Raw genomic sequence first — 22,762 nt, 5'->3', positions numbered from 1 at the left:
CCATTATGACCCTGAGTGAGCACCATCATGTTGCCCGTGGTCAGTGAACCACGAAGGACATTTTCCTTATTTCCTTCTCCTTATTTTTCCCCTCAGTATCCTCTTGGTCTAGGACTATACCGGCTTTGTCTCCTTCCTGGATCTAGTCGTATTAGTTGGAATTGTGACAGAATTCTGCTCCCCCAAATAGGAGCCCCAGTATTCTGTAGGAAAGCTCTTGACTTCCTTAGCTTGTAGTTTTCTCTGCTTCTGGAGGCTTTGGAAATGTATCCTACCTAATCTGCTCCAGGTCTTGGGACACTTGATCGGGGAAAAATTCCCTAAGGTGAGACCTTTAAACCAAATTATTAGAGAAACTGTTTTTTTCTTTTCTTTTCTTTTCTTTTTTTTTTTAGACAGAGTCTCACTTTATTGCCAGGCTGGAGTACATCAGCACGATCTCAGTTCACTGCAACCTCTGCCTCCCAGGTTCAAGTGATTTTACTGCCTCAGCTTCCCAAGTAGCTGGGACTACAGGCATGCACCACACACCCAGCTAATTTTTGTATTTTTAGTAGAGTTGGGGTTTCACCATGTTGGCCAGCGTGGTCTTGATCTCTTGACCTCATGATCTGCCAGCCTTGGCCTTCCAAAGTGCCGAGATTACAGACATGAGCCACCGCGCCCAGCCAAGAAACTTTTTTTTTTCTTTGAGACAGGGTTTCACTCTGTCACCCAGGCTGGAGTGCAGTGGCACGATCATGGCTCACTGCAGCCTCAACTTCTCAGGTTCAAGCGATCCTCCCAAGTAGCTGAGACTACAGGAATGCATCACCATGCCTGGCTAATTTTTGTATTTTTTGTAGAAACAAGGTTTCACCATGTTGCCCAGGCTGGTCTTTAACTCCTGGGCTCAAGCAATCCACCCACCTTGGCCTCCCAAAGTGCTAGGATAACAGGTGTGAGCCACCGGGCCCAGCCGAGAAACATTTAAAAGTAGACTAAAAAGTCTCAGGCTGGGGCTATTAATGCTACCCCAAAGGATGTGATATATATGTCTAGCTTTTCATTTTCAGGAAAAGTTTCAAAACATTTACTGAAATAACAAGTGGTAAAGTTGTAAGCTCTATTTGGAGAACTTTTAATAAGTTTAACATTTTATGTAACCTTCTAACCATTGTTGATGTTGGTGAAGTATTCCCCTCATTGGTAAATAGAAACCATATGATGGGTGCCTTGTGATGCCCCAAACTTAAAGGTGTGAGATAACAATGAACTCAAGTCTGAGGTGCCTGGTACCTAGTTCTCTAGTTTTGTCAATATCTGACTAAACATTCTGGTTTCTGATTGACTTTTGCCCCTGGACTTGACCTATCTGGCACCTACATCCACACCCTGAAGAGCATGTATTGTCTATTGTGTGGGGGTGCCTGTTACTGGTCAATTTGCCACAGCTTCTCAGGTATCTGACAGAGGCTGATGCCTGACCTACTCTCCTGTTACGGCTGCCTAGCCTCTGCCCAGTCCCGCCACATCAGGATGGAGCTGAGGAAGAGTGGAATAGAATAACAAGATGAGTTGCTGCAAAAATACTTCAGCTTCTGAAAGTCTGTCTTTCCAAGTTGTTAGGAACTGAAAGTATCTATTGATAGGGTTGCTGGCTGGGCTAGTGGTGTAAGCTAATGATAAGACCAGGTTGGGCTGGGCGCAGTGGCTCGCGCCTATAATCCCAGCATTTTTGGAGGCGTAGGCGAGTGGATCACTTGAGGTCAGGACTTTGAGACCAGCCTGACTAACACGGTGAAACCCCATCTCTACTAAAAAAATAATAATAATAATACAAAATTAGCCAGGCACTGTGGCACATGCCTGTAATCCCAGCTACTAAGGCAGGAGAATTGCCTGGAGGCAGGAGGCAGAAGTTGCAGTGAGCTAAGATCTCACCATTGCACTCCAGCCTGGGCAGCATGAGAGGAACTCCATCTCAGAAAAAAAAGACCAGGTGAATGAGGAATACAGTGCCGGCTAGAAGGGCGCAGTTGAAGGAGTAAGTTAAGAATATGTGCCAGATTTCAAAAGCTGGAGCCAAATGGGGATGATGTGTTGCTGGAAGTCCTAGCCTAACAGAGTCTTTCAAGAAGGGCAGAGCCAAAGGTCTCAGTCAACGTCAGGGTCCATTCATGTGGGAGAATGGCTAATCACAGCTTGCTAATTTCAACTGCCATCTGTTATGACTCCTCAAAGCACTAAGTATGCAGGAGTTGACATATGAATGGTGTTAGGGTTGGGGGAGGGGGCCAGCCTCCTGATTTCTAATTTCTAGCTGCATATTACTACAGGAAGGGGCATGAGACCACCACATCAGGTACCAGAATTTCACTACTGTTCAACACTTGGTGTTTGAAAGAAAGCCATAGATCCCTGTGACCACTGGATGCTGAGTGACCTCACAGACAACACCAGCAAAGCAGGATTGTGTACAAACACACATTTTGTAAATATTTTGATATTTGACATTTCAAAAAAAGCATCAAAGTAGACAGTCTGGGAAAAGTTAGACTTTGTTGAGCTTTCTTAACCTTAATTTTGCATTTTGTTATTTTTTTCTATTTTAATTTCATATAGGAGTAATAATTCAAATTTGAGGCACTATAGACTTTTCAGAGCTTAAGTCATCTAAAGATCTGAGCCTGGCCTTGTTGAGCCATGATGAGCAGATGTGGACTGAGCACACAGTCTCACACAGGCAGCTCTTACACTAGTTGGGTATTTTAATCCCTGAGGTTTTAGAATTGTCATAGCACAGATGTGCAAGCTCCTTTCTCCCCATGGGTCAGCATCATGATGTTCTGTCAGTCTCCTTAGAGAGTTTGGCAGAAATACCACATCATATTCATCAAAACTAAGAATTCATAGTAATAGGGCTTTATAATTTCTCACACTGAAATCCCCTAATTTCTTGTCAAGAACCAAGTTGGAAAATACCACACTTCAGGGTTTTGTTTTTAACTCAAGAAGTTTCTGGTTTTCATCAGAACTTTCAAGCTCCCTCCTACCTCCAAAATAGTATCGTTAGAAAATGTAATGCTGAGACTCTGTCAGAATAAGTAGGTGATACATGCAAAATGATATGGGCAGCTTAGAAAAGTGCACATCAAGGTAAAGTGTTGATAAAGGCCAGGCGCGGTGGCTCACGCCTGTCATCCCAGCACTTTGGGAGGCCGAGGTGGGCAGATTGCTTGAGGCCAGGAGTTCAAGACCAGCCCAGCCAATATCGCGAAGCCCTGTCTCTACTAAAAATACAAAAATTAGCCAGGCTTGGTGATATATGCCTGTAATCCCAGCTTCTTGGGAGACTGAGGTATGAGAATTGCTTGAACCCAGGAGGCGGAGGTTGTGGTGAGCCAAGATTGGGCCACTGTACTCCAGCCTAGGCAACAGAGCAAAAAAAAAAAAAGTGTTGGTAAAAAAATAATCATCATAATTATGGTCAGTATTGGTGCTTTGACTTTTGATATTGTTATTTTTGTTATTTTAAATATTTTTTTGTCTTTCCAAATTGACTTTCATCTGGGAGCCTTAGCACAACTTCTAACTAGCCAAAGCATATTTGATTCTAGGTCATCCCCACTGAGAGGCTTCTGATCTTATTCACAGGGACGTTTAACCTGGGATTCACTGAAACCTTTGAGAAAAGATGGATGAGTCATCTCTCTGCCAAAAGAAGATGATTCCTGGCATTCTATGGGGCTCCTAGTGCATTGGGACAAGGAGGCTTGGAAATTACTCCACGGAGGCATTGACCTTGGGTAGTGCCTCTCAAGCCAGAGTAGAGAGAGTAGAGCCCTCATCTTTGTCCAAAAGAGCATTAGTATAACCCCTCACCCCAACCCCACCCCATTCTCTCCTTTTTAAAAGGAGAGAAGAATATAGACAAGAAAAAATTGGAAAAAATACATCAAATTGTTAAAAATTGTTGAGATAGTATTTTATGTGGTGTTTTGCCCCCATTTGACATTATGTTGTAAACATTTTACCAAATCACTAAATGGTCTTTGAAAACATGATTTTTAATGGCTGTGTTTCCATTGCACTGATACATTTTAATGTATCAATTTTTTGTTGTTGGACATTTTGATAGACTTTAGTATTCTACTATTTTTAAAGTTTCTAATGCATATTGGTGAATTGGCCTCTAGAAAGGTACCAGTGTCTATTTCAAAACCTTGGTCTTTTTTCATTTCTCATATTCAAATGCATGCTGCTAGGCTCCAGTGGTATTGGAAGCTCTGAGGAGGAGCCTGGGGATATGCATTTTAATCTGCCCTCCCAATTCTTCTGCATTAATGCCTGAGAACTATTGACATGCTGCATTCAGTTCAACAAATATTCAGTTGGCAAACATTTATTAGACAAAAAAATTAGGAAACTCTAAGCTAGTATATCTATACCAGAATTTAACTTAAAGCCTTTTTTTGGCTTCTGATTTTGAGTCTCCTTTAACTGTGATATGATGTAGTAAAAAGATTATTAGCTAGGGAATCAAGAAACCGTATTGTACACATGAAATCACTGAGTCCCATAATGGTTCATTTACTTCCTGGTGGTCACTCAGAGATTTAGTGGCAAAGATTGAACTAGACAAAGGGCCCAGAGTCACCCAACCTTTGGGTAAGAGACAAAAGGCACCAGTGAGAAGATTGACTCCTGAGGCAACCTCCTGCCTCAGCCAAGGAGCTTTTACCTGCCCTCAGATAGGCATGCCTATACTTCAAGACACTCTTGGGCTGCCTAGACCTAGCAAGGGACCCAAGTGCCCATCTTGGTCACCTAGTAGGGCCAGACCATGGTGTGCCCTGATCCCTGAGGTGGTAGCACTGAAGAAGCTGGACCCAGGAGAACAGAGGGCAGCCGTGCAGGCAGCATCCATGTGATCAGCACCACAAAAGCAGAGTAGAAGGTAGGATCTGGGGTCAGAAACCAAGACAGCAGAGCAGGATCAGGGCAAGTGCCAGACTGAAATGTGTGGACAAATTTGAGGTCAAGGCAGGGATGAATTGAAAGGAAGACAAGCAAGAGCTAGAGGGGAGCTGCAGAGGAATTAGCCTCAAGGATGGAGTCCCACTGTGTGACCTCACAGTACCTGCCCCAAGCTGTGCCTGCCTTTTTAAATCTGAAAGGTGCTGTGTGCTGGGCTGCCTTCTGACAGCAGGTGAGTAGAAGCACAGCCGGAGAGGAGGCAGGCCGGAGCAGGAGGAACTTGACAATGGAAATTAGGAAACAATGCAAAAAACAATTATAGCAGAGACCATAATGAACAAAAAACCAATTTCTTTAAACTCTCACCACCTTCTAAGAGGAAGTCTGACTATTCATCCTGACTGCATAACCCTGCTGAAACCCATCAACCCGCACCCACTGATCACCTGACAGTATCTGCCCGGCTTCCTCTCATTCCACCACCTCAACTTCCAGAGCCCACCATGGCATCACTTGACTTTCAAGTTCTGCCTGGACAGACTGCTCAGCTCCCTACCATCCCCGGTTCATGTTCAGGTTCTAGAAATCAACTTTAGGTTCCTCCATGCCTACGTCTGTGTCGATCCCCTGCAAAGGCACCTGGTGACACACAAGAGCCAGAACCCACAGGAGCTCCTCTACAGGACCCTCCCAGGGCTTAGCCACCAGGGAATTTTGAGGATGATCCCCAAGCTTCACTGCCCCATATACAGCTCCATTATCTCAAGGGTATCCCTGTTCAGGATCGCTACTCTCCTGATTCTTGGCCTCCTGGTCCAAACTCATGGCTCCAGGGTCATGATAAGTAAGAGTTCTGGCAAAGTCTACAACCTCCCTTGAAACAGAGGTACCTTGAATCAGATGGAGGGTGACTTTCCAAGAATGGCTGGGCCAGTTCAAGTCCTCACTATAATGTTTGTCCTATGTAAGACCCATCACCTTGTCCTGCACAACTTTCTTGAATGAGGCACCTTCTGATACTCAGATGACATTCTAATTGCTCACGAGACCTGAACCCCTGGGCCAGGAAAGCCCATGTGATGGTGACAGCAGTGCTTCCAAATCTCACCCACAGGAGACAAAAATAGGAGTTCCATGGCATCCAGACAACGTGTCCACATGCTGCTGGAGAGTCTTGGGTGGTCACAGAGTACAAAGTTCAGTGGGTCCCAAGATTTGACAAGTGCCACTGGTGGTCCCACCCTTGCCTCTCTACATTGATTCCATGTCCCGCTTCCTCTCACACTATGCTAATAACGATCTAACCTGAGAAATTTAAAGTATTCACACAGCCTCTGTCCAAAGCTACAGGAAGACCCTGGCCCAGGCAAACTCCGTTCCTGCCCCACAGCTGTCATTTCACCTGCCCCACCCCATGGGAGCATGTGCCACTGGTATCAAGTCTTCCTGCTGGTCCAAGAGGCACTGCCTCAAAGAGTCTCAGCATCCCCAGATAGTAATGTCCCACCACTGCAGTCAAGAGCAACTGAGCAAATCCGAAGACTCACCCCCTCATCCAGAGAGACCACCCCATTTTTCCATCATGTAAGTGCCAGACAGCCCAAACTGCTGTGTAGACAGCTACCAGGAAAACTGGAGCAATGAGAGACATCTGAGGTCACCCCAGCTAAGCTTGGAAGGCCACAGAGTTTAACTGCCTTCTTGACTGTGGCCCATCAAAAGGAGCCCCTACACATCTAGTAGATGGCTAAAATAAAAAATACTGAGGTTACCAAATGCTGGCAAACATGTGGGGACACTGGATCTCTCCTACATTGCCTGTAGGAATGTAAAATGGTACAGCCACTCTAGGAAACAGTTTGGCAGTTTCTTATAAAAGTTAAACATACACTTACCACATGATCCAGCAAACCTACTCATGGGTATTTACACAAGAGAAATGAAAACTTATGGTCACGCAATTAACTTTACATGAACATTTATAGCAGCTTTATTTGTAATACCTAAAAACTGGAAAAAAGCCAGATGTTTTTCAGCAAGTTAGTGGGTAACACGCTGGTACATCCACACCTTGAAATACTAGTCAGCAATAAACATGCACATGCTCTTTACATACAATTCAAATGGATTACAAGGGCATTATGCTGAAAGCCAATCTCAAAGAGTTATATGCTACATGATTCCATTTAGAGAACATTCTTGGACTAACAAAATTATAGTGATAGGCCAGGCACGGTGGCTTATGCTTGTAATCCCAGCACTTTGGGAGGCCGAGGCAGGAGTGCCCAGGAGTTTGAGAGCAGCCAGGGCAACACAGGGAGACCCCATCTCTGCAAAAATTTTAAAAACTAGCTGGATATGGTGGTGTGCACCTGTGGTCTCAGCTACTTGAGAGGCTAAAATGGGAGGATTGCTTGAGTACAGGAGTTTGAGGCTGCAGTGAGCCATGATGGTGCCATTGCACCCCAACCTGGGTGACAGAGCAAGACCCTGTCTCAACAAGCGAAAAAAGCCAAAACAAAAAACAAACAAAAACCACAGTGATAGAGAACAGATCAGTGATTGTCAGGAGTTAGGTTAGAGGATGGGTGTGATGATTAGAGCAGGAGCACAGGGAACTGTGGTGCTGACTATTCTCCGTTCTGATGGTGATGGTCATTACTCCAGCCTGCACGTGTGATGCGTTGCATAGGACTGTAGACATACAGGTACACACACTCACAGAGTGCATGTAAAAACTGGCAAAAATCATATAAAACTGTATCTGTGTTTATTTGAACTATACCAGAGTCTGTTTCTTGGTTTAGACCAAGTACTACAGCTATGTAAGACATCACTGGGGGAAGGTGGAGAAAGCAGACACTGTATAACTTGTTGTACGTCTTATGCTATTTCACAAAAAAAGGTGTTAACACTTTTAAAAAGTTTTTAAAACTATGTTTAAAATGGGGTTTTCCCACCCTGAGGAGGGAGATTTATCCCCTGGCTTCTCCTTTATGAGCAACTCCTGCTGTTTATTTTGCTGCCTTCTAACCTGTGGTTTGAAGTCTACGATGTCCTGCTGGCTTTGGCCACACCCTCTGCTTCTCAGAGACTGATAGCCCATTTCAGATGGAATCAAAGCTCAAGTATGCCAGCACAGAATGTGAATGTGCCCCATTTGCCCCTCTCTGAGACCATAACTTCAAAGCTAGGTAGATTCAGATCTAAGAAATGGTCTCACGGTGAAAATCGAGGACAAATCATCCTTCTCGCCCCTATGCTGTAATTTCTTTTCTGGAATGGCTCTTTGCTCTGCTCTTCATACAGATTATACTCTTCACCTTCACTAAATGGGCCCTCCTTTAATGGAAAGAGATTAACCCTTCTTTGCCCCCTTTCAATCTCATTCAGCCGAGGGCTTTCTTTTAACAGCATTGCTGTCTCCAGGCCTTGTGCCACAGCTGAATGCTACAGAGTGAGATGGCTGCCTTCTCTTTGAAGCGTTTATGTCTCTGTCAAACACCTTTTTGCCAGACTTGGCCCTGGAAAGACAGTTTTGAAACTAAATTTACTGTGAGCTGCCTGGGTTGGCAGTATGGAATTGCACAAGGCCATGGGCATTTAGGTCAAGAGGGACTCGCTGCACTCACCACCTTCGGAGTCCTATCTTAATGAAACTCGAGCTGTATTTACTCCCAGGTTCTGCAGAGGAGTCCCCAGCATCACCTAAGATGGAGGCTGAGCATATGGGCTGAAGTCTATGCGGCATCCTGCCCAGATGTGACAAAGCACTCACAAGCCACTGCTACCCCAGGACTGGCCTCAGCCCCCAGCTTCCAACTGTGCCTTAGTTATTAGAGGGACTCATCTCAAGAGACCATGATGAGAGGGACAGCAGTGCGCATTTCTCGGGCCTGGCTGAGTTGGCAACCCAGATCGTATGCTAGAAAAGTGACAATTTTAATCGTTGACTTTCCATAGTCGTTGGTGAATCTCGTAGTTTTGCACCTTTTAGTTTCAAAACCGTACTGAACAACGGAAAATGAAACCTGCAGCTTATTTTTAGCCGTTCATGCTAAATCATGAGATTTTTCTTTGCAAACCAAAGAGGATAAAGGCTACTTCAGCAGGCTAAACTTAGTCAATTGACTTAATATAGCAATCAAGTCTGGTTCTCTGACAAGTCTTAAGTGAACTTGAGAAGTTCCAGGTGATATTTTGGCCAACATTGACTATTTTGCTTAAAATTATATTTAGTTGAATTTTGTTTTTAGTTGAACAAATGTAGTATGATATTTTCATCTGAGAGGAATTGGAAAACATGTCATAAACCCTCCATTCTGTCATCTAGTCATTAATTCAATTAACCTATAACTATTTTTAAGTATCTGACAGCTTAGAATTTTTTTTAATTGAGCCAGTGTGTTGAATTACAAAGAGCAGAATGCTAGAAATTAAGGAATATGGCTTCTATGCTCATTGCTGAGGCCTCTATATAAATATGACACTCTCTTTGAACCTAATTTTCTTCTCCCTTAAAGAAATTTTCTAAAGAGTCTTCCTTGTCCTTTAATTCTGTGAAACATGCTGTGCCACTGAGGGCCTGAGAAAATGTGGAGGTATTCTTTGGAGGCTGTGGCAGTGTTATCAGGCCACTCTTATTCCTGTCTCCTCTTTCCCTGTTCTAGGAGAGACAGGTTTACACAAAGCACTGTGGTCTGCTTGCCAGACAACTTGTGGCTGCCCTTGGTAAACAAGTGATTAAGTACTTGAAAGATTTTCAGCCCCCAAGCCCATTCCTTAACTCCTGAAGCAAGTACTTGAACTTTAGGAAGTGGCTTCATGATACAAAGCTGAGGATCCCACTGTAGTGGTAGAGAAAGGACTCCGGAGTTTGGTGTTGGTGAGTCCACAACATCCTCAGTGAGCCTCTCCATTGTGTTAGGAAATGCTCTAGTGCCTTGGAAGATACAAAGATCTTGCAGGAAGCAAGCCAGAGACATGGGCCTAGGTAGATAATTCAATACAACCAAAATGTATTGTGCTTTTCTCTTTAGTTGAAAGGAGTTGAAGACTCACTGAGGCTTGTTAAGCTGCTCTGACTGAGAAGAGGTGCATTGTTGTGGCCCTTTCTGAGCTGCAACATCATTTGTCTGAGAGAAGAGCAAGCAAGTAAATTTATTCCCAGGTTTAAGTTTTGAAATATTTGTTGCCCAGGGTGTGATGAAAGATACAAAGAGAAAATTATGCTCTCACATGAGGTGGATTTGTATGGATCTGTAAGAATTCTTACTTTTTTACCTTCATTTGTGTCTCCACCTTCCCTTTTCAGCCTAGTTGCCAGTCTCTCCGAAAATATGAAACTCTACTTCCTTGCTGAATGTGTTTTACCAATTCAGAATCTAGAAGGCCCTGTTGTTTCACTTGCTCTCCATCTGGTGCGTGACAAGCAGTCATGGCAGAAAATGAACATGTGATTGGGTAGTAGGAATGGGCACTCAAGGTCGTTATTCATGCCATGTTTCAAATGCACTGAGAAATGAAAGCAGCAACTATTCTGTTGCTAAAGCTGAGGTAGTGATTTCCATAATGGTGGTGACACCTGTTGAGGATGCTCCCACAGGAGGATTTGAGTGGGGTTAGGATGGGTTGAGATGTTGTCCGCCACAGTCTGCCTTACAGCCTATGTCATTTGCCACTTTGCCTTTATTAAAAAACACATGGTTTACAGTTCCCTTTTCCTTCCAGCTCTTTCCTGGAGGGTAACCCCAGTTTGGTCCACAAGGTTTGCTGCTCAATCCTTGCCAACAGGTGTGAACTCCTTTCTCACATCCTATGCAGATGCTAATGGATGGACGTGAGGACACTCTTGTCTAAGAACTGGAGAATGTTTCCTGGAGTTCAGAATCCTCAAGCATGTCATTCACCCAACCCTTCATTCTACTGCCTATGAGCATTGAGCAAGATAGTCTTCCTCTCCTATTCCCAGGTCGGGTGGAGCTGGTGGATTAGAGAGCCCCCTTTGAGAGCCATCTTGTTGGCATATACAATTACTGCAAATTAAACAGGATAGTCAGCTGGCCACGTACACCAGAAGGCAGGAGAGTTGGAGTCCAGTTTTTGGCCTACTTGACCTAGAAAACAAGCTGGGCTTGATTTTTTTAGAATCACAAACTTTCAGAACTGGAAGGGACCCGAGACAGAGGCAAAATGAACAGATGTTAACAAACAGGATCATTAAAATGGTTTTAGTGTTTAAATCATTTTAATGATAAAATAAAACAGTAAGTTTGGTTGAGGAAAACCTCTTCAAAATTAGACTTTTTAAAAGTCCATTTAAAAACATGTTGGAAAAAAATCGTAATAGCTACTTAGGTTATCTGTTCAGGAGAAGAATACTATTTGTGAGTTGAAAGTAGGTTAGTTTCAGCTGGACACAGTGTTATGAGCCTATAATCCTAGCTACTCAGGAGGCTGAGGCAGGAGAATCGACTGAGAGTTCAAGTCCCACCTGGGCAACATAGCAAGACTGTCTCAAGAAAACCCAAAACCAAACAAACAAAAGAGAACAGGCTAGTCTGATTGTTACATTGATTTTTCTTTAACTGATCATTTAGAGCCGAACAGTCTAACAACCTGATAAAAAATTTATTCACAAATGCTGAATACATTGGGTGTAAAAGGAAACTAGCTATAATTTTTAATATAGTGAAAGGCTGCATTACTAATAAACTCATGAAGTGTGTGATCTTGGGCAAATCACTGGATCTCTCTCAGCCTGTTTGGTCACCTGTGAGAGGGAAAAAACTAGACTCCACTAGGTTTTTAATAAATACATTTCCATTTGAAAATGTATTTATTAAAAATAAACATTCCATCTGAAATATATTTATGTCATTTATTTTCATTTGTTTTACCTCATAAAATATTTTTTGAATTATGGCAAATCTCCCACTAAAATATTTACTCTGCTTTGTACATTTAACTTTCCAACACGGTCCAGCTGATTCCTTCTCTTTCATTGTGTCTTTGCCACCTGCTGGACCCAGCCTGTCTCCAGCTGGTGGCATCCTAGGTTCCCACAATTCCTAGGGCCTGGAGGGTAGAGGCTGATTCATATAAACAGAGGTAGCCCGGGCTCCAGGGAGATAGGGTCCTCTACCAGGTGTCTGCACAATAAGAAGATTACCGACATCAGGGATGGAGTGTGGACGTAGGAGGAAGTTTTATCCTCTTAGGATTGGTGGAAAGACATAGACTTTGCAATCAATCAAACTTAGGTTTGAACCCTAAGTCTGCTATTTACTGTGTGTAATCTCTATTAGTTCCTCACCTAAAATTGATGATACTCGGCTTGCAGAATTATTGGGTTAGAATGAAATAAACATTGGACATTTAGCTAAAATATTGAGTATGTAGTAGGTTCTCCATAAGGGTAGCTAGTATAGACATTTTAGCTCTGATCAATGCGGAAGGCAGAAGTTCCTGCCCAGCTCTCTAGGCAAGATGTAGATATTCAAAGTAGCATTGAACTTTCTCAAAAATCCAAAGGCATTTTTGGTCATTAGTAAATTAAGTCACCATGTTGTTTCCAGGACTAAATACACTATAGACAGATTTAATAACCAACCTCATTAAAAAACTTAAACTTTTTAAATGCTAAGAATTTAAGCAAAAGTGTAATTGGTAAACACTTTTATTTTTTTATTTCAATTAGAATAGCCTAACCTGACAACAATGTACCCACAAATGTTGACTATCTCTATTAGGTGTAAAAAAAACCCAGCTGTAATGTTTAATGTGGTGAACAGCATAAAGGAACATGCAAACTGATCCAAATGTTTATAAACCAAGTATTCCTCTGGGACTCAGTGCCCTGACTTTATGTTTTTTTTTAAACATAGAAAGTCAAGCTTTGTTCATACTTGAATTATGTACATTGCATTAGCCATGCAATTTAACCCACAGGACTGCAAAGAAAATTAGCTCAGCCTGCGGAACAACGAGACCGCGAGCAAGTAAGCACGTTAATCAAAGTGAAAGGCTCACCCTTCACTTCTAGCTCTGTCCTTCTCCAGCCTGTGCCTGCCAGATTATTTCGGGTTCCTCGTGTTTGACTCGTCAAAGTGGCAGAAACAGGCTAAAATGTTCACTGTGGAAAAGGGATTTGCCTTTTAAATTAATGTTTGTGCACATGCCCTGAGGAGGCTGATAAGAAGCACGCAATTTTTTAAAATCATAAGTGAATGCATACCCTTGCCACTAGTAATCATGACAAAGCTTAAGTAATTCAGGCATGATCGTGGTTTTCTGAAAGTATAAAACAGGATTTACTAGTTGATAATGTCTGCCTAAACAAGCTCATTGCTTTGAATATTTTCAACTATAGTTCATATTTGTTTAACCCGAGCAGGTCTGGTAAACGTACCACATTTACTGATTGAGTGTCTTGGAACATCACAAAATAAACCAATACGTGGCTTTTAGGCTGAGGGTGGACAGAGAACTCCATAGGGGGTTTAGAAACTGTCCTGGCATCTGGCTTACAAGTACCAGTAAGGGACCTGACCACATTCACCACCTTTCCCTGTAAAGGGAATAGGATACTATTTACTCATCTCCTGGGAGCCTAATATGGATTACTGCCGTTGTCACTGTCATTTATTATTCCCGATAGAGGAGGCAGACGACTTAGTTCTATGTGGTCAGAGTTGATTCCATAACGTGTATATTTAGCCTACATGATAATAATTTGCGAGTATTTTTAAGTGAATGTCTAGCTTTCAAACGTCATTAACGGGGAATGTCTCAACAGACATGAAGAGCATTCAATGCCTAGGTGTTTGCGTCAACCTCCTCCCACCCCACTCTAAGGACTCTGCTTCATAGATGACCGTATATTGAATTGGTGCCTTATAACTCACCGTGATCATCTCTCTAATTCTCGACCCCCATGGTAAAGGAGGAATTGGCCTAAGGACACTCCATTCTAATTTTCTGACGCTGTCAACGCTAACCAGAGCTCATAGAGCAGTGATGTGGGGGTGGGGAAGATGGTTCCACTATTGGTATGAGACCAGGAGCTACTGTTTTCGTTAGAGCCACATTTATTTCTGGAGTAGTTGTGAGAGAGAGATGTACTCCAAAGAGAAGAGGACTCTCGCTATGGTTCAGGTATGACCAACCATCTGGAGAACTCAACTCAGAGACTTTAAAGTGTATAGGATATAGGAAGGTAGGGTACATTCCACACACTAAGCTAAAAATCACTTATGCTCTGGGGCAGGAGATAGAATGAGAGCTAGAAACAAAAGATCCAGTTGTGAAACCTAGTACCTCAGCTGAGGTGTTTGAACATATTTTCTCTTTTAAAAAAATTCTGGGGAACTTCAATGTGTTGCTAACCTGATTATTTTCAGCCAGTCCTTACAGAAGATTGAGGTGCTGGAAAACTAGCAACCCCAGAAAATATCAACTCATTTTTGCACATGTTAAAATTAACAACAGCATATTCAGTGATGCAATAGGCAATTAAAGACTTTTGGAGAGAGAAGAAGAAGAAAACTATAAATATTATATATTCAAAATCAGTCTCAGCATTTTATTAAAATGTTGGCTTATGTCCAGGATCTAAGGGTGGGGGTGGGTATGGTTTCTTTGTAGCTAAAGAAATAGAGTGGAAAAGAATCTGTTCTATTTCCTTAAAAATAAAAGACTTCTTGTTTTATACAGCATGGCAAATAAAATGCTTTTTTGTTTTTTTACCTGCCGGCAGGATCTGGAGGAAATTTTGCTAGCAAGCTATGTTGTTTTCCTCTTTGGGGACCTGGTGACACTGGTTTTGTAGCAAAACCGTATTCGCTTATTAGGCATTTCTTTAAAATCCTGAATAAGCAGCTCTTTCAACAGTTTTTGTTCCACATGTTAAACATTTCATTGCAATTCGAGCTTCGAGTGTGTGTGTGTGTGTGTGTGTGTGTGTGTATGTGTGTGTGTGTGTGTTGATAGGAAGGAATGAAAGGGGGTGCATAAGAATTCTTGAAAGATTTTTATTTAAAAAATTAATTCCTCACCATTACGTAGTGGCGTATCTGCAGAAGGTGATTCCAATTTATTATATACCGCCAAACTAGATCCCATCAATCTTGAGCAGTGGGGGTAGGGAGGTGGTATTGAAGACGACATGAAATTTGGTGTTTGAGTAGATGAGATTTAATTTTCAGAAAACATTTCACTCATAAAACGGATATCAACCCGGCGTCAGCACTGACCTCCTGATGTCAATGTCATCATGCAAGCGTAGCTAAAAGCCTCAAAGTAAAACAAAGAAACATTGCATCTCAGCACAATACGATTTCTTCTCTTACAGTATGTACTATCTATAGCCTTTTGGTATTCCTATTAATGGCTTGTTACTTTAAAATTTAGCTTTTGGAGGGGGAGGGAGAAGAAAAATCATTTTGCATTTTCTATGTTCTGAACGCATACAGTATGCTGCTGTAAGTCTTCGTATTATTTAGGTCAGTATCCTAAGGATAGCTTTTATCGTTCATGATGGTCAGCTATACAGCCAGAGGAATTCAGCATCAGTTTATTTTTCTGTTCTGATTTTATTCTGCTTCCAAGTTTTAAAAAATCCATTCATATTTTAATAAAATTCTGAGGCGGTATCTGCCGCTCTGTACTGCAGATCCATTTAGCAGGATACATTTACACTGTTCGTGGTTAAAGGTTATAGCACGGATACAGACAGCTGATCATGCATTCTTCTACAAGCCTGCCGGCACCATTTAGGGTTTTGAAAAATAATCTAGAAATGCTATACCCTTTATCAAAATTATTCTTTACTTTGCAAGAGCTTAACAGTTTTGGTTTTTTCTTAGCAATTCTATAAAATTAACAATCTATAAAATGCATCCCGGACCAGATACATACTGTATTGAAAGCTTTCTTCAAGAAGAGAATATAAGAGTGTTCTTTCCAGCTTATTTTCTTCCTTAGCAAAAGGATTGTTTGATTCTCAGAAGCAGAAGGACACATTCATTGTGGAGCAGCTCTGCTTAAGTGTATGAAATGCCTTCTGTCTGGTTGCAGAATTTGGAGTTTGCTAAACAGTGTTTAGTGATTGGGCTCATCTTGCATCACCAGTTGATGACATTTTTCTTTGTTCCCTCCTACCCAGTTGAACCAAGACTCTGAGGCTGATATGCAATGTCACTTACAACATTAATCAGATACTGCATTTAAGGTGAGCTGTCCCTTGCCTCCTCCTTCCCCAGTGCTCGTGTGCTGCATGCAGTACGTATCTTGCTTCTGCGAGCCTAAGATGGCAGGCAGGATTAGTCGTGCTTGTGCTGTGTGTGCATGCTGTGTCTAGAATTCATTACACGTTGCCTAGTATTTCAGATGTGAGTATGTAAATGCTCTGTATGCCATATCATCTGGTAGCGAAGACTTGTTTTTGCCTCATTACAGCCTTAGATATTTCAGCATCACCTTTCATTTCCGATTCATTTGCTTCTGGATGTTTGCTTTTCATCACATTCAAAATATGATTTTACCTTTTTTTTTTAACAAAACCAAAACCCCCCACAAACCCTAAAAACAAAAACAACAACAACAAAACTCTGCTACCAGATGGTGTCTCTCCTTTCTTCGTGCATTTGCTGTCTTTTAAATAATGTATGTTGTATTGTTAATTAATGTGAATATCAAATTAAACACTTGAAACTTACATGTTTATTATGCAGGTAGGAGGCAAGGTGGATTCTATTTTTAACTCTTATGCACTCCATCATGTGCAAGCAACTTGGGTTCTCAAATTTGTATTTTCAATGCTGGTATCAGTGGTTTGATTTTCAGCAAATGTGACAGTGGCCTTTGCAGTGGTCAGCTCCGGGCTTTGAACTCTCAGAGGAGGAAGGGGAAAAAAATTCAACACACCACCTCCTTGGTTGCAGTCTCAGAGAAACCTTGGATGAGAAACTTCTTTTTTCAATCCTGTTTTCCTGTTGATAAATTCAGTTCTGTGATCACAGTTCATTCAAGCTGTTCTGCGTATGATTTTTGTGTGTATGTGACAATTGCATCTAAAACTTGTGAGCAAGAAGACAGAGAAATCAGTTGGTCTCCATCGCTTTACATAAAAATGGCTGAGTGTCTTGTCATGCTAGCACTGCATTAAGTGATGCATACAGGTAGGTTGAAATTTGCATGTTTTTATAGTTTTTTTTTAGCCATGCAGCAAGAACATTAGATGCATTAGAATGTGACTTTTAAAAAACCAAAAATTAAATAAGACAGTTGTAATCTTTTGGGGGAGGGTTTTTAATTGGATAGCCTCTGCTATTCAGATAGTATATAAATGTATAGCTTTTACAAACTTACTAAATGATTCTGCCATAAAAGGGAGATTATTTTTTTAAAAAATCATGTATATGATAGGTGTGGTGCCATTAGACAACAAAAGAATTTTTTGAAAAGAGTGATGATTCAGCTCCATTTCAGCTTGAAACTAAAAATAAATGGGTTTCTGGAGATGATTTCAAAGAGCGTAAACAAGCTTAATAAGAAACATTAAAAATATTTAAATTTTAAGAAGCGGTCTTTAAACGTGTTATATGAAAGATGAAAATAAAAACTAATATGCTTCCAAAATTAATTTTAGGTAATATACAAGAATATATTATATTATGTATATAATTTGGGAAGATGAGGAGTTACAATTTTCAAAGAGGGAAATATTAAATATAGATGGCCCTCTTAACAGAAATAGAGCTTCACTAAATGAAACCGAGCCCCTAGAATGGTTCATTGCAGACCATATAGCTGTGGTTCTGGCACTTTTCAAAATAATTTCATGAGCTCTTTCTTTTGAGCTTAACTTCTCAAATATATTTTAGTTTCAAATTTAACACTGGGCCAGAACCTGTTTCCTTGGTGACCAAATCGTATTTCAACATGCAATAACAGATATGCAAAAGAATGTCTTTAAAAAGGAAACAAATGTTTAATGAAAAATTTACAGTTCTTTTTCCTCTCATATAGAATCTGAACTGGTTTCAGATGGTTTTAAATGAGGTCTTCAAGCCTTAAAAATTAAGCCATGTTTCTAAACATATAGAGAAAGCTTGCACAGTGACAGCTTTTCTCTCCCTCCTTTGTGCTCAGTACTTTCAAAATTAAGGTTTTCTTTGCCATATGTTCCAGAATGCAGGTCAAGGTTTGTGTACAGAGGTGTAGTTTCATTATCACAAGTTCACCAGCGCCACTGAAACAAAAGGTATTTCAGAAATTCTGAGAATCAGAAAATGCTTGTGCTCTTGCCTTCCCTGATCCCTCCATTGGTAACCTCAGTGCTCTCGGTAGAAAAGGACCCAAATCCAAGCCTACGCCTCCAATGACAAGTGCACCCTGAACCTTTGTGGAAATATCTCTGTGATGTGTTAGGAAGATGGTGCTAAACCTGAAACCTCCCCGAGGTTTGCTTCGATGTGAAGAACATTGAGATTCAAAACCATCTGTGTAAATGGTTGCTTTATTCTAGCAGTTGATCTAATATTCTATTCCATAGCACTATCGTAGAATTGAACCTCTCTAATGGGCTGAAGGGTGGTGGTGGTTGTTGTCATGTTGTTTTGTGGCCAACTAAAATATTTTGCTTGGAGTCTTTCTCTGGTTCAATTATTTCAGAACGTGATTCATCTCATACTGATTTTGTTCTCCAGGCTTGCCATGAAATACCCTTCCTGCAACACCTTTTTTTTTTTCTTTTTTTGGCTGTTGGGAGCCATTTTCCTTCTTGTCTGTGACTTTAAATGACTAAGTATATTTTGAATATAGTATCAATCAGAAGATTGTAAACTGAAGGGAAATATCAGAAACCTGATTCAATATTGCCCATTTTTTTCATACCAACAGCATTAACAGTTGCAATAGGATCAAGCTAATTGTCATTCACTCTTGAGCAAATAATGAGCCAGGCATTTATAATTAAAACACTACTGCTAGTCAGAAAGCTTATAACTACAATGTCTTCTGTTTTGATAGGCCAGTACAAAGCAATCATTTTGCACCTATTTGAATCTTAATTACAAGATTAGATGGATGCAATGCAATTGTTTTACGATTAAAATGAATGCATGATAGATTTAGCAGTGTATTTCTTCTTTGTAGAATGTCGATTCTTTTGTTTGTAACTCAAGCATGGTTGCGTCATCTTGTAGATTTTCATACTTAATGGGGTTTTTTTGTGGCATTATTCACTTATGTTGCTCTTAGTCTTGCCTAAAAGAATTTTAAACCCAATTCAAGGATCTAGAAAGCCAAATAAGATTGTTGGGAAGTGTATCGTATCATCGTCATTCTAATAAATAAATCAGTGAATAGAATAATAATTACTATATATTACTTCGTTGTGTCTCACCTGAATACTTTGCCTTCATATTTCACAGCAATCTTGATAAGGCACCAAGCTTTCCTAAACTTACCCATTTACAATTATTATTGAATTTCCAAGAGTAGCTGAAAATGCTTCTTGATGACTGTAGAGGATGGCATTTACCCCATCTCATTGTTTGAAAAGCTATCCTGAACCCATTTACACTTTTTGGCTCCAGTATTTTTACTGGGTAGGCCAGAGCAGGTGCGACAGGAAGACTGTGCAAACAGTTGCACTGTTCTCACCAAAACAAAATGGGCAAATATGTGGTTTTCTGTTGGAATGATTTATAATATAAAATACTATAATATTTATAATCCTGTAATACCAAGATTGCATCTCTTGCCATAATACTAGAGTGGTATTGATCTACCTCATCCATTTCCATGGATCCCCCAGAGATGGACTGGTAATCAGACTATGACTTAGAGCCTCTTCACTGTTATGTGAGAAGAATCTAGAAAGAGATCTAGCACTTTCTCTTTAGTACTAAGTCATGCTAAGTCTGAGTTCCTGGTACCATGTGGTTCATTCTAATAGCTCCTTTCTAGGGGAAATGCTGTTCTTAACAGCTCTCTTGGTAAATAAACAGTCCACACATTTATTAAGCATCTATTATATGCCAGGCATATTCCAGAGGCCGGGAGGATGCTTGTGGGGAGAGGAATAAGCAAAAATATAGATGTAAATAAAGGCGGCGAGTGCACAGAGGAAAATTAAAAATTTTTAAATGAAAGTAGTCCAGGCACGGTGGCTCATGCCTGTAACCCCAACACTTTGGGAAGCCAAGACAGAAGGATTGCTTGAGACCAGGAGTTTGAGACCAGCCTGGGCAACATAGCAAGACCCCATCTCCACAAAAATTTTTTAAAATTAACTGGACATAGTGGCTGGTGTGTACCTGTAGTCTTAGCTATTCAAGAGGCTGAGGTAGGAGTATTACTTGAGCCCAGGAGTTCGAGGTTGCAGTGAGCTAGAATCATACTACTGCACTCCAGCCTGGGCAAAAAAGAAAGACTTTTTCTCTAAAAAAAAAAATTTTAATTAAAAATATAAAAAGTGAGGGTTATGTGGTTCTAGGGAGGAGAGCCACTTTAGAATGGTTGATCAGAATGTTCTGAGGATGTGGCATTTAAGTGGAGATCTGTGTGCTGAGAAGAATCTAGTCAGGTGAAGATCTGACGTGGGGCATTACCAGGCAGAGGAGCGCTCATGCTCAGCCTTCAAACTTTCCTTTCTTTGTGTAAATGTTGCTGTCGCAGAGCCAGGTCTGACAGCTTCAAGGGCTGAGGCTTATTTAGGTAAGCTTCCCCTACAGTAAGAGGATGGCCCAGGTCCCTGTGACTGGTATTAGCCAGTCCAACTCTCAGAGTCTGGTACTCATGGGGTCATTGCCTTTGACCCAATCATGACCCTGAAACTGCTTCAGAAGGTACAGTATGTTGCAGTGCTAGGTGGTGATGAAATTCTGGCACAGATTCAGTGTCAACCCAAGAAATCCACAGAAGAAAGACCTCTCAGAGTAGAGAAATTTCTGAGAAGCCTCTTGCTTTATTTTTCATAAGAATTCCAGAATTTAAACCAATGGCAAAACATTGAGATAGTCATTGAATTTTTTTCAAAGGCAAAATGGTGGAAGGGTCTGTCTCATCTCATCTGGCCAGTAGATTGTCTTAGTCCTAAAATGCCTCCCACCAGAGTGAAGTTTTTTTCAGGTTTTGCTAAAATGCTTCACCTCTGCACACATCTTTGCCTGTTGGTGGCTTTCTAAAGAACTAGTGAGGTTTTTTTTTTCTCTATTAGAGCAAGTCATTCTTTTAAAAATTCTACTTAAGAACCAGAACTCTTTCATGCTTTTCAGGTTAGTCTGTTGACAAAGGTCAGGGAACAAAGGGAGAAGTTTGCTATGCGAGTTAGAAACTATAAGGCTATTTTGAGGCTTCTAAACATTTCAGAAGCACCTTCTAAGATTGATTCATTACTTAGCAGACTTTGCTTATCACAGTAGAGGTGGCCTGGCTGGCATGTTATACTTCATTTGGTTTTGAGAGGTCCTGAAACATTCCACTACATGAAAACAAGCTTGTTCAGTTCCTTTGTAGTAGAGTGGGGGAAGGGGACTGGTGGTAAAGGGGCTCTCTGCCTATTAGTGGGGAAGGGGACTGCAACAATTCAGTTTACTTCTTTGAGCATTTGTTGAGCATCTGCTATGTGCCAGACACTGCTGTAAGCCAAGCAGAATGAAATACGACATGGTCCCCTATGAAACTGCAGTCCAGGTTCCCACACAAGGGTAGAGCATTGTATGGACAAGCACAATTGTGTATCCTCCCTGTTCCAGGAAGAAATAAATGGCGTGCTGTTCTCTTAATGGCCTTTTATGCTGTTCGCTGGAGGCCATCACTCAGTTTGGGGCATTTCAGCTGATGACAAGGACAGTTCTTCACTCGGACTTTGTGTCTTGACCTCACCACCTTCCCGAGATGTCTTGGCTCCTAATAAGCCACCGTATGTCTGGCTGCCCTTCTCCAAGCTGGTCTGCCTGCATTGCCAGGTGACCTCAATAACGGCTGCCACTTTTGCATTCATGAGCAGATGTTAAGTTGAGAAGCCCTCGAATGCAAAAATTTGAATTTGTGATGCAGGCAAGATGCTTTTGCTTTTTTACCTTCCCTGGCTGACAGTGGGGGGTCTCCATGCCGGCTGTTCTGCAGAAGGTTTTCTGGACAGCAGGTAAATCAGAGACCCGTTGCAAAATCAATTGTCTTTGTTAGGTGATCCCAGCATGCCACTGCCTTAGCCTAAATGTCTCATTGACCAGAAAATTGCTCTTTTGATCTCATAACTCATTTTGCATTTTTTCCCCCTTAATGTCCTCCTTGCTTCTGCAGCAATTCCTGCTCAGGGTTCAGGACTAGCACTTGTGTCTACACTCTCTCTATTTGGCCTGTGGAGGGAGTTTGTTTTCTGGTGCTGTTTGGTTTGAAAAATTCCAGCGTAAATATTCTTTCTGTGCTCATGAAAGGCAGTGGAGGCTTTTATTACATGCTTTCTACAATAAAACAATCCTCTTCCTTACTCTGTGGTCATTGCTGCCAAATGGATATTTTGAAATTTCTTTTCCTTTTGCTTGCTAAAATCTCCCACCCTGTCTGAGGCCTTGCTCTAATTAAGGCCTAACAATCCTGCCGACCTTCCCCAGCGCTGAGCATGACGTAGAGTCCCTGCCTCGAGGGCCTTACAAGCCAGTGAAGCCAGAAAACAAAAGCCACCAGCTGAGAGTGTGGTTAAATCCCAGAAGGGCAGTGCCCTTGTCATTTTTTTTTTTAATTTATTTATTTATTTTTCCTTTTCTCTTGTTTCTTGAACTGAGGAAGGGAA

General features: G+C 41.3%; 1 protein-coding gene across 12 annotated transcripts in view; it reads left to right on the top strand.

Annotated features, from left to right (window-relative positions):
- ZBTB38 (zinc finger and BTB domain containing 38) overlaps positions 1-22,762 on the top strand; it is a 157,750-nt gene that overhangs the window by 46,032 nt on the left and 88,956 nt on the right. For 2 of the 12 annotated variants that reach the window (XM_033212472.1, XM_033212465.1), the window contains exons 1-2: positions 14,010-14,115; positions 16,124-16,189. The gene's annotated coding sequence lies outside the window, so the exon portion shown is untranslated. Of the gene's footprint in view, positions 1-3,599; positions 4,045-14,009; positions 14,116-15,104; positions 15,310-15,675; positions 16,008-16,123; positions 16,190-16,252; positions 17,139-22,762 lie in introns of those variants that run through there. The other 10 variants (XM_033212474.1, XM_033212467.1, XM_033212464.1 and 7 more) reach the window with 8 other exon arrangements.

Source organism: Trachypithecus francoisi, unplaced genomic scaffold, assembly GCF_009764315.1.
Source record: "Trachypithecus francoisi isolate TF-2019V2 unplaced genomic scaffold, Tfra_2.0 Lachesis_group0, whole genome shotgun sequence".
NCBI lineage: Eukaryota > Metazoa > Chordata > Mammalia > Primates > Cercopithecidae > Trachypithecus > Trachypithecus francoisi.
Note: the sequence above shows the minus strand (reverse complement) of the source record. Positions and strands in the feature narration are given on the sequence as shown.